Below are 14,909 nucleotides of genomic sequence, written 5' to 3'. Positions count from 1 at the left end.
CAAACCAATGTATCATGATTCAGCCCGTGACAGACGATCCATAACATGTCTAGTCCAAATTCTTTTGTTCATTAATCAAATTAGTCAATTTCATCCATACTAGAAAAAATATAATTTTATATTATATTTTACGCCCAAATTCTAAAATAATCAGCATCATATACCAGCAACCAAAACCATAATTCAAGTAGCCATAATCACTGATATTTGATATCTCTATATATTAACAAAATATATATGTTAGAAATCATTAAGCAATCATACAAGAAATGATGGAAACCCTAAAATCATCAACATATAATACAAAATATATATTATCCATAAAGTGATTGTGTACATGACTTCTTACCTCTATCGATACTGACTAAACCCAACGAGCTGGGATGTAGAGTAGTATCCCGATTAAAATTTATTGGCGCAGATGACTCTCCCTCTAATGATTTAAATTCAATTATCAAAAAAAACAAAAATCAAATAGTGGACTAGTAACCTAAACCGCCTACTGGCGTCCACCATAGGTCCATTACAAAAGAAAATCAATTAGTGGACTAGTAATCTAGACCGCCTACCGGCATCCACCAGAGGTCTATTATGAGGTCCACCGAGTCCCTGCTACCACTTACCCGAGTTAACTAGAGAGAGACACCATGAGAGAGAAAAAGAGGAAGATGAAAGAGAGAGAAACTAGAGAGATAAATGAGAGAGGAGGGAGAAAGAGAGAGAAAAGAGAGAAGAGGGAAGAAGAGGGAGAAATCTCTCTATGTTCTCTCTCTTCATGAACGGCGATGTCATCTTCCCCTTCTCTTTTCCCTTACCCCCCTTTCTCCCGCAGATCCAAAGGGGTGGCGGCCATGGTGACGTAGCCCGCACTCGACAGCGGCCACAGGTGGCCGCAACCCCGGCCAAACTCAGCGGTCGGTGGCAGCAGAATCGCCGAAGAAGAAGACCGAAATAGGGCACCCCTATTTCGGACGATTTTCCGGCGATTCGCAGACTCAAATCGAAGTGAATCACCACTAGAAGATTGGAAGAAGAAGAAGAGAAGAAGAATGGCTTTGGTCCTACCTTAGTCTAGCAAAGATCCAGTGACTCTTTCTGATGAAAATCGGAGGAGAAAACTCGGAAGAAAAAAAAACTTGGTATCGACGGCTTGTTTCGGGGGATTTGAGATGGTTCAACGGAGGAGAAGCACTTTTGTAGATGAAATCCCCTAGTCCTTGTCGAAGTCCAACACCCTTCAAGTCCCGGTTTCCTTGCCAGACTCAGGGAGCAAGAAGACTCCCATCGGGAATCTTCCTTCCCTGACTCACATGCCGGGTGTACATTGAGTGGCCCAAATGGCCAGCCCAGGCCACTCCCAGGCCGGCCCAAGCCCATTTTAAAACGGGCCCTTACAAGTTGTGTCAAGGTTCAGTGCATGGAATTAAAATTAAATTTTGTTCTTGGTTACCCTGCATCTAGTTAAGTTTCATCTTGATATTTTAAATGCATTTTACTCAAGAACACTTATTAATACTATATTTGTTTAATGGGCATTGTGCACAGCATCTATGATTTTGCCTCATTTCTCCCTCTAATGTTTAGAAACATAATTTTTTGGAAATTGTAGTATTGTTGATTTTTTATATTTCCTTTAAAAATTGTGTCGAACAAGTTTTGGACATAATTGTCACAACATAATGAATGAAATTAGGAGCACTTCATTAAGTAAGCATTAAGTGTTCCAAGACCAAGCCCTAAAAACTCCTCGGCAACAAGTGTCGACTTATTTACGGATTTATGTCATATAAACATTTTCTTTTTCAAGTTTTGTGACCATAAATCTTTGAAATGTTTTGCCTAGTGCAAGGATTGAATGTTCATGAGAAAGAATGCAGGGTCCTAGATTTATCTTACAGGAATAAAGTAAAATGATTGAGGCTTCATTTAGATGTATTTAATTTCAAAATAGCCTGCTGCAAGGTAGGTTTTGCGGTTCTTTTATTCTTCTTTCTCATCTCATCATATGAGAGATCGGAAAAACTAATGTCGTGAAAGTAGAGAAGCAGGCTTACTTTTAATATTTTTAATTAAAGTGGAACATAGCTTTAGGCTTTGAGGCCCGTTATAGATATACACTATGCTAGTGTCCAAATTGAGGTCTATCAAAGCTAGGTCAGATGCCCGAGTTCAAACCTAGCACAGCCAACCTCAAACTAGGCCTGTGACATGCCCTAAATTCTCAACTTGCTACCCAAGACACCAAAGTTCAAGAAATCCAATTATGGCTAGAAGTGGGCTTGGACTAGCCCGACATTAGGTCAGGTCGTGGGTTCGGCCTGAGGCAGCTTGGGTCGACATTGGGCCTAAAATTAAATCCCAAATGAATTTTGAGCGAGTTTCGGTGGGTGCTTGGCCTGGCCCAGCCCAAAGCGTAAACCAAAATCAAGCCTGAAGATTGCTCAAAAGCAGTCCCAAACCTAGGCCGAGGCTTGACCTGACCCAACATCTGACCGGGCTTCGACATCTGGCATCCATTCGACTTTGAGGACTTCGCCCTCAACACCTCCCTCTCCTCATTTCTCGGCCCTTCTTTCCCCAACGAGACTTCTACCTTCGCTGGCGCCCCATATTAACTAGAAAGATGCTAGGAGGGCTTTTTATTTAACTACAACGATGGCTCATACAAGTCTATGTGAATACATCCAAAAAAATCATAAAGCAATAAGTTTTAGTGCTCTCTAGGCAACTCCCTCACCAGTCCAGAAAACTCCCCCAGAGTGATTGCCACAAATAAAGCCACCCAATCTAGCTCGGAAGGCGACTTCTCCACCTACCATGCCCCAAATGTCTCGAAGCAATGGATAACAACCACCCATGTCAACAGTGTATCCCTGACTCCAACCGATCACCGTAGCCGAGTCACCTTCAAGCAGGATTGCGTTAGCCCGCAATATGCGTCGAGCATAACATAGACCAGCCCAAGCTGTCCTCAGCTCCGTCCTAGGGATAGAAATGTCAAAGATTTTGCACCCACCGGCCACCATCACCCTAGAGTTCGAGCCTTTGATCTCAAAGCTTGTGCCGCCCCTCCTGCCACTATCCAACACACATCCATCAAAGTTGACCTTGAAAAAACTCGAGGATGGGGGCTCCTAGGTGAGGAACCTCGTTCGTGGTGCTACAGGAGAATATGTAGAGCTCCAGATGCTCCGAGCTATCAAAGGCCTGCCTGATAGATCGGCATGGGTGATTCCCGCAGCCTGCACATGGGCCCTTTTCATGGAAACTTTGGTGCAGGACTGCTCTCTATAAAAATTCAAACATTTCTGGCCAACCAAATATGGTAAGCAATATAGACAACCCAAATGGCCATATATTGGGTCTGAGAGGTAGTGGCCCAATGTCTGAGCACCTGGGTGAAGGGGATGGACTGGCACTGAGCATCCGGCAGAATATCTACAAGCCTCCAGACCCTCATGGCTCGATCGCACTAGAACAGAATGTGGTCCACGAACTCTTTCACCTGGCACCCAAGGCAGTATGGTTAGATGCTCAGTCCACGCTTGCTCAGGACAGACCTCGTCAGTAGCCGGGGGGACATATTTTCAAGGCTCAAGGAGGAGGTGGAGGGTAGGATCCTCCGTATTGCAACCAAGAGCACAAGTAGAAGACCGACACCTAGCAAAGAAGTTATCACATCTTAAAGCCTCACGACCCATTTACAGCCTAAGGGTGAGGGTTGACGACTTAAACCCTCGATCCCTAATCTAATTCTTTAATTGCCCTTCAAGGCATCAAACCTTACTCCACCTCTCCTCTCTCATCTCTAGCCTTATCTAGTTGCCCTCTCACATTGCCCCTCCCGTCGTCACTAGTCCAAACATGGCCGAATGTGGACCCTCCTCTCACCGGCTGACAGCGGTGCTAATGAACCACATGTACGATACCCCTCTCTCTCTCTCCATGATCTCTCCATTCCTCTCTCCCCTCTCGGTGTCGATGGACAAGCTAGGCTTAGCCAAGACTTGGCTCACAGATACCATAAGAGGGAGCTATGATAGCGATTGGGGCGGGGTGGTGGGTGTAAGGGAGGGAGGTGGAGTTGAGGAGGGATGGGGCGAGGAAGGAGAGGAGGGCAAGAGGAGGACCATCGTGACAACAACAAAGGGTGGAGGTGGCAGGCCTCCCTTTCTCTCACTCTCTCTCATCTCGACCTCTTGATGGAGGAGAGGAGGGTGGATTCATGGACACCGACTCCTCGTCACCCCTTCCTTTCCTCGAGCCAAACACCAAGCCAATTAAGCTAACTTGTGTTGGCCCAAATAGACATTCAAGTCGGCCTGATTAGGTTTCAAGCCGTCTGGGCCAGGATCGGATCGGACTTGAGCCATAAGGTTTGAGAAAATCTTTCGGCCTAAGCCTGGCCCAAATCCGAAAAAGTCTAGGATTTAATTGGGAGAGGTTAAAAAAGAAAAGCTGAAACATAGAATGGAAAAAAGCTATCATACTGAGTAACTTCTTTGTGTGTTGGTTTTGCCGAGATCAATGGAAAAAAGAAGACTCCTCCTATTTTCCAGAGGGGTAATAAACAAAAATAAAAAAAGTCAGGAATTAAGATAACATAAATCAGTAAAGAATGTGAAAAAATAAAGAAAAATGAGGAGCAATTGAAGTCCAAAATTAGGATCATCTTTGTACACAAAAAACAATCAAGGCATACTAGCATGCCTCCATATTCAAACTAGTGTACAATTTATTTTTACAGGGTATGAACCAGTTATCTTCTGTCTGCTCCCGAAGCTACTGCTTGTAGTCCTCCTCAATGGATCATCTGTGAATCAGTGATTGGTTCTTAGGCCATTGTACCTTCCATCATATATGATAGACGGTTTATTACATTCGTATTGCAAAGAATGATGATGGAAGAACCCGAAGTAGTATGTTAAGGAGCTTGCTGTACATGGGCTATTTATCTTGTTTGGTGAATGGCAATCTCTTGGCTCCGCTCTCAACTGCATCTCTCCACAATCTGTACCGTACACCAAGTTTGTCATATGATACTGGTAGGTTCCACACATTGGCCCCATTGATCATCCGGTCCTGCTGGCCGATGACAAGCTGCAGGTCCTCATTCAGCACCTGGGTACAAGAGTTAACACCACACAAGGAGAATGTAAGATTGAAAGCACAAATAGCAACAAGCATGATCACAAAGAAGGCTCACAAAGTCACCATATGATCATCTTTGGCAACCGAGGATATGCTTGCTATGCTTTTTTGACTTTTTTAGGAGAGAAGATATGTTTTTGCTATGAATTATGTTATATTCCCAAATCTCACTCCAGCACTCCAACATTGTCTTATAACAGATTGGATTATACACATGTTACTTCCCAAGCATGATGAAAAATATACTGCAGCTCTAGGTTATCGAAACTCTAATACTATCTAAATGCCTTTTGTACATGGGATTCATCGGTTATTTATTTGAATAAAGCTTCAGTTGCTCACAAAGATTGGTTTGCGTGAGCCACTTTGTACAGCTTTGGCAATTACAGAATTATAGATATACTTTCTCAGATCTAAACAAAATGGGTGTTTTCCTCTCCTTTTTAATATATGTGCTTTTATTGCTAAATACTCATATCGTTATGAAGCTTTTATCAACACGGAGGCAACAAAATACAAGAATTTGCACTGATTTGGTTTTCAGGCTTGAAGTGGTTGCTAGATATGGTGTGAAAACAAAAGTGAGTGCACCATATGGTAACATCTTTCATGGTGATATGATCCAGTGATAGCAGCGGAGACACCAAGGTTATGTTGTGATCATATTATCAAATAAGACTAGGCATGCTTCAGTCCAAAATTTATTTTGTGTTCTGATGCTTCTTCACACTCAATTATGTGTAGGCTAATGGATATATGACATGCTGAACTCTAATTAAGGAAAGAAAACTCTCACTACACTATGCTGCTCACCTTCTCTGCAAAGTGCCTCCACAATATATGCACGAAGGGGATGTGCTGAAGAAATGGGGCAAAATCCAGAGACATTCTGTACAGTAACCTTGTTTTCTGTCTGGAGGAGGGCAAGCACATATGAAGCTAATGTAAACGTGAGGAGCATTCCCTAGTATTCTGCCCCTCCAGTTTTCCAGGCTTTGATATCCCAATTGTAGAGAGGACCATGCATGGGGGTCGGAACTCCATGTCAATAGGGTAAGGATCCCAGTATCCTTGGAGACCTGATGCAGGTGTTAGGAACTTCACCAAGCTGTAATTTTTCAGATGCAATGTGTTAGCCCAGAAAAGGACTTTAGACCTACCACTACAACTTGATTCGTGACGAACTTTGCAATGCGACGTACTAATGGATAATCCATTTTGGCAAAATAGTTATGAAAAATATGATAAATATCAAATTATTTTTTTTTGGTACATCGGTTTCTCACACATGTTGGGCAATGCCTACAGAATCAGAAAAAAGTATATGATTTTTGTCTCTCTTTGGATTGCCAGTGTGCCGCACGTTTCGCGATGTCACCAGGAGACGCCGTCCTCTTTGTTTGTCTCTTATATAAAGTGGGGTGGGTTATTTATGGAGACCTTTACCCTTTCGAGGCCCGAGGCTTTCTTTGATGCTACCGCGTGGGCCTGACACCACCAACGTGCCGCACGTTTTGCGATGTCGCCATAAGAGATGCAGTTCCCCTTCTTTGTCTCTTACATAAGGCGAGGTGGGCTATTTATGGAGACGAGGCTTTCTTTGTTGCTGGTTGTTACCGCGGGGCCCTACTGCCGAGTAGAGATGGGCATTGAGCCGAACCGTCCATAGCTTGATACGGCCCGGTACGAAACGGGCCATGCCTTCTTTGTCTCTTACATAAGGCGGGGTGGGCTATTTATGGAGACGAGGCTTTCTTTGTTGCTAGTGGCTACCGCGGGGCCCTGCTGCCGAGTAGAGATGGGCATTGGGCTGGACCGTCCATGGCCCAGCACGGCCCGGCTTGCTACAGTAACGGGCCGTACTAGGCACGACCCATAAAAGAGAGCCGGGCTGGGTTAAGAATTTCTGGTTCGCAGGCCGAGCCCGGCACGGCCCATAAGGGCCTGAGATGGCACGATTCGTGGACCAAGCACGGCACGGCCCGCGAGACAGCCCGGCACGGCCCATTAGGGCTTGGGCTGGCACGATTTGTGGGCCAAGCACGGCACGGCCCGCGAGCTAGCCCGGAACGGCCCATAAGGGCCAGAACTGGGCTTGGACCAGGCCAGGCACGGCTTGTCCCCCTTAAAATAAATGAAAATAATTCTTTTTAATAAATTAATAAATATTGGAAACTAAAGATTTATTAATATAAAGCCATCTTAATGGTGGGGGGTTTGGCATAGACCCCTACCAGTTTATTAATTTAAATCAAAATGGTACATGAAGGGAGGTTTAGACCTTGGTCTGACCTCCAGAATACAATAAGAAAGCAGAATACAATAGTAGTAGTAGAGAAGGAGAGAAGAGTTGGTTTGGTGTGATTAGAATGAGGGAGGAAAGGGGTATTTATAGGACTCCAAATTTTTTTCCCCCCAAAATATCCCTCAAAATAGCCGTTTTATGACTGTTGGGAGGGGTATTTTGGGTAAAAATCACAACTAGCCGTTATGGGTAACGACTAGTTATTTTTTTTGCCAGACTGGCCGTGCCAGGCACGGCCCGTCTCCAGGCCCGTGATGGGCCGTGCCAGGCACGGCCCGTCTGGTGCCAGGGCCCGGCACGGCCCGCCACCCCACGGGCCTAGGGTCGTGCCGGGCTTAGCCTTTAGGCTAAGAGGGCCGTGCCGGGCTTAGCCTTTAGGCTAAGCGGGCCGTGCCTGGCACGGCCCGTTTAGTAACAGGCCGGGCCAGGCACGGCCCGTTTAGTCTGTGGCCCGGTGGGCCTGGACCAGGCCGGGCCCGGTACGGCCCGATGCCCATCTCTACTGCCGAGTGTTCCACTCGTTAGCACAATAATAATTTTTGGATGGGTATGTTCCGACTAAGATCAGAACCAAATCCAAATTTTTTAAGTTGCATATAAATTATACATTGATCCGATCTAACTTAAATAATTTATTAGATCAAAAATTATAGCTGTGGACTCGATCCGATCAAACCAATTTTCTATTGAGTTGGATTTGGGTCTAAAATTAGAATCCGAACAACAAACCGGATTGAGTTGGAGTCATTCATGATTTGGTCCGATCCGACTCATTTGCATCTCTACATAGCTGGTACTTTGTGACCGGTTTGATTAAGTTGTAACTAATTACAGCTATAAGCTATAGAAGCATGAAGTCGAATTAGCTAGACATGAGTTTAGCGTGACAATGATGGGATCCCAACCCACTATTGGCAACTTGTTTAGCCTTGACTTGTTCAATGATACTTATTCTAACACTGATGCCATGGTTAGATAGTGCTCTTCACTTGAATAGCATTTCTTACCTAATTGGATGATGACCGACTATGGTCCCCATGTTCTTGAAAAGAAGAAGGTTTGATAAGAACTTTAGACCTATCCTTCGGCCTCCAGCCGCAATCAATCTGGCCTCATATTCCCTGATGACGAAGCCCACACCTCCAGTGCTCCCTCCCTCATATACGCTACCATCGAAATTCACTTTGAGAAAGCCAGAGGGTGGAGGCTTCTAGGAGACCAGAACGGTCCTGAGCACTACAGGAGCTAAAGGGGAGTCCTAGATTTTCCCGGCCATCTCAATTGGCGACAGCGTGGCAGCTTAGGATACTTCCACCATGTGGAAAAGAGCTCAATCTGCTACCGACCTTGGGTGCTTCGTCCTATCCTTGAAGACCCGAGCATTCCTGTCCAGCCAGCAATGGTAACCAGATAGGCAGCCCTGGTCCCCAAGTCTCCAACTTCCGACCTCCCCAAAGTCCTCTGTCGACAGCCAGTCGGGCCAGTGGGCCCAGGGGGCTGTGGCGCTCCTCCATATCTGGACAGCCCTTTCCAAGCCCTTAGTTTCTTATATAATTATTTTAAGAAGACCTTGACCCTTTCGAGGCCCAAGTCTTTCTTTATTGCTACCGCGGGGCCAGCTATCGAGCGGTATCACTCATTAGCATAACAATGATTTTTGGATGGGGTATGATCCGACTCATACCTGAACCAATTCCAATTTTTTTGAGTTAGATCCGAATTATATATAGATTTGACTCGATCTGATCCAACCTAAATAACCCATTGGATCAAAAATTATAGTCGTGGATCCGACCCGACCAAACCCAAATTTGTATTGAGGTAGGTTTGGTCTAAAATTAGAACCTGAACAAAAAACCGGGTTGGCTCATGACTCGGTTCGACCCGACCCATTTGCACCCATACAAAGCTAGCACTTTGTGACCGATTTGATTAAGTTGTAACTAATTGCAGCTATGAGCTATAGGAGCATGGAGTGAAATTAGCTAGACATGAGTTTAGCATAACAATGATGGGATCCTAATTTGTGGGCCCCATCTCACTATTGGCAACTGGTTGAGCCCTGACTTGTTTCATGATGCTTATTCTAACACCGATTTCATAGTTAGATAGTGCTCTTCACTTGATTAGCATTTCTTACCTTAGTAGATGATGACCGATGAGCCGACTATGGTCACCATGTCCTTAAAAAGAAGAAGGCTAGAAAAGGACTTTAAACCTACCACTACAACTTGATTCGTGACGAACTTTGCAACGCGACGTACTTATAGATAACCCATTTTGGCAAAATAGTTATGAAAAATACGACAAATACCAAATTTAATTCGGCGACGCAACTTAACTTCTATTTTTATCCTCCGCATTTTAAAGGTTGTCCACTTAAAGATATGCACAGATCTTGTAGTTTTCGAATGAAGTTTGAAATTTCTACTCTTTATTTGACTATTATTTTGCATTCAGCTTTTACATAATTAGCACTTTATGTTCACTCTTTGTCTAGTCTTGCTATGAGATCATCTGTTAAATAGTAAGTAATGTTTTATATATCTATTTTCCATGCAATATTGCGTGAGAGTCTAGATGGTATGGGCCTAAATATAAAATGGTCATCAAAATCTCTATTCGAAAAATATTAAAAAGGTTATCAAATATCATGGATGCAAATAAAATTTTTAATCATCAAAAATTAAACGAAAAAATGAGAATCAATTTAAGAGATAGATAAACTTTAAAGACAAAGCTTAAACTAGATTTTACATCCTCATGCCTAAATAACAATAATTGAGATTTTTGTCTTATATCGTTGCTAAGCGCATTTGAAATTCTTCTAAATGGTAGGAGAATCTAATCTTAATTGTTTTGAGTGGATAAGACTAGCCAAACCGCCGCCCGAAGACTAGTGCCAAACTGCCCAAGTTATCAGTCAATGTGGAGCGGCCCCACCGCCTTGTTGGCGAAAACTCATGCCTAGACGGGCACGACGGCATGTCTATATGGGCTCGTTTGGTTCGCAGGAAAAGGAGGGGGGAAAGTGTGGTCAACGGAAAAGTAATGAAATGCCTCTTGTTTGGTTGGAGTTTTCAAAGGAGAGAGATGGGAAAGTTGTATTCCCATGGGAATATGATTCCCACATTTCATGGGAAAGTCTTTCCCATGAGAAACATGGGAAAGTTACTTTCCCATGAGGTGGGAATCACTCCTTTTTTATTTTTTCCCAAAAAGACCCTTCAGCATTAAAGAAGCATTAAAGAGGCATTAAAGACCTAATTTTTATTAAGGGCATAATAGGAATTATACATAACTTTCCTAGGAAAGTGGATGGTTAACCAAACATAAACACTTTGGAAATTAGTCACTTTCCCATGGTTAACCAAACATGTCAAAAGTACTTTCCTAGGTATCCTCTTCCTAGGAATCTGATTCCCAGGAATCATATTCCTAGGAGGGAAAATACTTCCCGCGAACCAAACGAGCCCCAAATTACGGATAGATCTCGGAATCAGAAACCAAAAAGATCGGAATCAAATGCCATGCTTCACCAAAACAATGATGGTGGATCGTTTTGTGCATAGAAAATCTCTTAACAAATCATTTTCTTTGTATTTTGAACTGTGGAACGAAGAAAAGAGACTCTTGTTGAATCTGTGCATAAGAAGAGAGTTTTCTCCTATTTTTTTTATTAATTTGAGAGGGAAGAGGGAGGGGTGGGAACCGAATGTTAGCTTCTCCCAGCAGGTACCTCCCTCTTTTCCTTCAAGTTTGAAAATCGGGGGTTGGCTCGGCCCATCATGCGGCCCAATCCAGACTCGATATACCAACATCTAGTAACATCTAAATATCTATGATTTTATAAAAAAAAGATTTATGTGACTTTCTCGCAAAATCAATATTTATATGGAATATTTTAGTGAAATCCACTAGGATATAAATGCAAAAAGTATTATACATGATATAAATGCTTGGCCTACATAATTATTATAGTAATTTACTCTGTCAAGCGCTATATAAGTCAGGTTGTAACATAGATGGAGAATTCCTTGATGGCATGTCACCGAGAGATATGATAAATTTTAAATATAAAGTAGAATCAATTCTAGATATATATAAAGTTTAATAATTTTTAAAACATATCACAATTTTGAGACACTCTAGTCTTCTTACATATGGCATCATCCATCATTTGGTTAAGTTTCTTTGAAATTTGGATTATGTCGGTCATAATTTTTATGTTTGGAACCAATCAAATTATAATGAAAGAATAAGAGAAGATTAGACTTAATTTTATTATTTGGGCATATGCCCAAATAATAATTACTAATTTAGATTTTTGTCTCATGTCCCTGCTGGGCACATTTGAGATTCTCCGTAATGGAAGGAGAATCTGAGATCCAAATTTAACTTAAGATTCTTATTTTTTAAAAAATATCCAATTTTTGAAGCCTTAATTTAGTAAAAGGCGAGCTCCTACGATGAGGTGCCAACCAATAAAAAAAACTGAGTGCCCAAATAATAATTAATAATTTAAATTTTTGTCTCATGCCAGTGCTGAGCACAATTGAGATTCTCCAAAATGAAAGGAGTATCCGACCCTAATTATTCGGACTTATCCAAATCCATCCTATAACTTAATATTCTTATTTTTTAAAAAAATATTAAATATTTGAAGCCTTAACTTAGCGAAAGACGAGCCCCTAGGATGAGGTGCCAACCAATAAATGTAACTGAGATTTAAAGATTCAAAAGGTCAAGCCCAAACAGGTGCCAAGATATATTTATATATATTACCGATAAATCTCGAATCAGAAACAAAGAAAAATGGGAAGTGGCGAGGCAAGACTGGAAAAGAGATTCCTCAGAGTGGTGATCATCTTTGCTTGCACTAGATCTGATTTTTTTAATTAAAAAATATTTTTCAAAATATTCTAAGGTATTTGTTAATTTGCTTGGCTCATACTCAAGAAATATAACAAAAGCAACTTTCTTGCAGGAACTAAAAAAATTATCCTTGCAAACCAGTTATTTTATTTTTGAATTATAAATGTCTCTTTTATTTCTAAATCATTTCTTTTCTAGAAATTATATCAATGTTGCTTGTTCATTATCAATGTCATTCTGTACATCATCAGGTCGTGGCATGGATATCAGCAAGCCAGCTCGCCACACATCGGCCTTTCATGGCGATACAGACTTTTCTGGCCTTTCAATGTCATTATCCAGCTGTGGTACACCTACTTCTTCCACCGTTGGCTTGGCTGATTCCTTAATTTTGAAATTTTAGCTTGTTTCTGAATGAAAAATAATTAAATTCTAGAGATTACTTGCATACCGTTACTTGCATAATTTAAATACAAAAGGGAGCTTAATAGAGACTATATTTACAAACGATGTAGAGTTGCGCGGATGTCCAGCTAGGGCTTGCAAGGGAGGAGAGCGGAAAGTTTGGTGGAAGGGCTGAAGCGGTCCCTTTGTTTCTCTCATATAAGGTGGCTGGGTGATTTTAAGAAGACCTTGACCCTTTCGAGGCTCGAGGCTTTTTTTTTTGCTACCGCCTGAGAGCTGAGACCACCAAAGCACCAACTTGCCGCTTTTGCGATGTCACCGCAGGAGATGCAGTCTCCTTTGTTTGTCTCCTATATAATTATTTTAAGAAGATCTTAACCCTTTCGAGGCTCAAGTCTTTCTTTAGTGCTACCGCAGGGCCCAGCTATCGAGCGGTATGACTTAGCATAACAATGATTTTTGGATGGGGTATGATCCAACTCATATCTTAACCAGATTCGGAGATCTTGATCTTTTCGAGGCCCAAGCCTTTCTTTATTGCTACCGTGGGGCCAGCTGTCGAGCGGTATGACTCAGCATAACAATGATTTTTGGATGGGATATGATCCAACTCATACCTTAACCAGATCCGGAGGCCTTGAGTCCTTGACCCTTTCGAGGCCCAAGTCTTTCTTTATTGCTACCGCGGGGCCCAGCTGTCGAGCGGTATGACTCAGCGTAACAATGATTTTTGGATGGGGTATGATCCAACTCATACCTTAACTAGATCCGGAGACCTTGACCCTTTCGAGGCCCAAGTCTTTCTTTATTGCTATCGCGGAGCCAAGCTGTTGAGCGGTATCACTTAGCGTAACAATGATTTTTGGATGGGGTATGATCCAACTCATACCTAAACCAGATCCGGAGACCTTGACCCTTTCGAGGCCCAAGCCTTTCTTTATTGCGACCGCAGGGCTAGCTGTCAAGCGGTATCACTCATTAGCGTAACAATAATTTTTGGATGGGGAATGATCCAACTCATATCTGAACCAGGTCCGCATTTTTGGAGTTAGATCTGAATTATACATAAATCCGAGCTGACCCGACCCGACCCAAATAACCCATTGGATCAAAAATTATAGTCGTAGACCCGATCCGACTAAATTCGATTTTTTATTTGGTTAGGTCTGGTCTGAAATTAGGACTTGAACAAAGAACCAGATTGGCTCATGACTCGATTCGATCCGACCCATTTGCACCCATACATAGCTGGCACTTTGTGATCAGTTTGTTTAAGTTGTAACTAATTGCAGCTATGAGCTATAGAAACATGGAGTGAAATTAGCTAGACATGAGTTTAGCGTGACAATGATGGGATCCTAATTTATGGGCCCCATCCCACTATTGGCAAATGGTTGAGCCCTGACTTGTTTCATGATGCTTATTCTAACACCGATTTCATGGTTAGATAGTGCTCTTCACTTGATTAGCATTTCTTACCTTATTAGATAATAACCGATGAGCCGACTATGGTCACCATGTCCTTAAAAAGGAGAAGACCAGAAAAGGACTTTAGACCTACCACTACAACTTGATTCGTGACGAGCTTTGCAACGCAGCGTACTTATGGATAACCCATTTTGGCAAAATAGTTATGAAAAATACGACAAATATCAAATTTAATTCGGTGACACAACTTAACTTCTGTTTTTATCCCCTGCATTTTAAAGATTGTCCACTTAAAGATATGCACAGACTATGTAGCCTTCGAATGAAGCTTGAAATTTCTACTTTTTGTTTGACTATTATTTTGCATTTAGCTTTTACATAATTAGCACTTTGTGTTCACTCTTTGTCTAGTCTTACTGAGAGATCATCTGTTAAATAGTTAGTAATGTTTTATATATCTATTTTCTACGTACGTGAGAGTCTAGATGGCGTAGGCCTAAATATAAAATGGTCATCAAAATCTCTATTCGGAAAATATTAAAAAGTTTATCAAATATCAGGGATGAAAATAAAATTTTTAATCATCAAAAATTAAACAAAAAATGAGAATCAATTTAAGAGATAGATAAACTTTAAAGGGAAAGCTTAGACTAGATTTGACAGTCTCATGCCCAAATAATAATAAATGAGATTTTTATCTTGTGTTATTGCTGAGCACAATTGAAATTCTTCCAAATGGAAGGAG

Source organism: Phoenix dactylifera, chromosome 2, assembly GCF_051530095.1.
Source record: "Phoenix dactylifera cultivar Ajwa chromosome 2, Ajwa_hap1_PhDact_Kaust_v1.1, whole genome shotgun sequence".
NCBI lineage: Eukaryota > Viridiplantae > Streptophyta > Magnoliopsida > Arecales > Arecaceae > Phoenix > Phoenix dactylifera.
Note: the sequence above shows the minus strand (reverse complement) of the source record.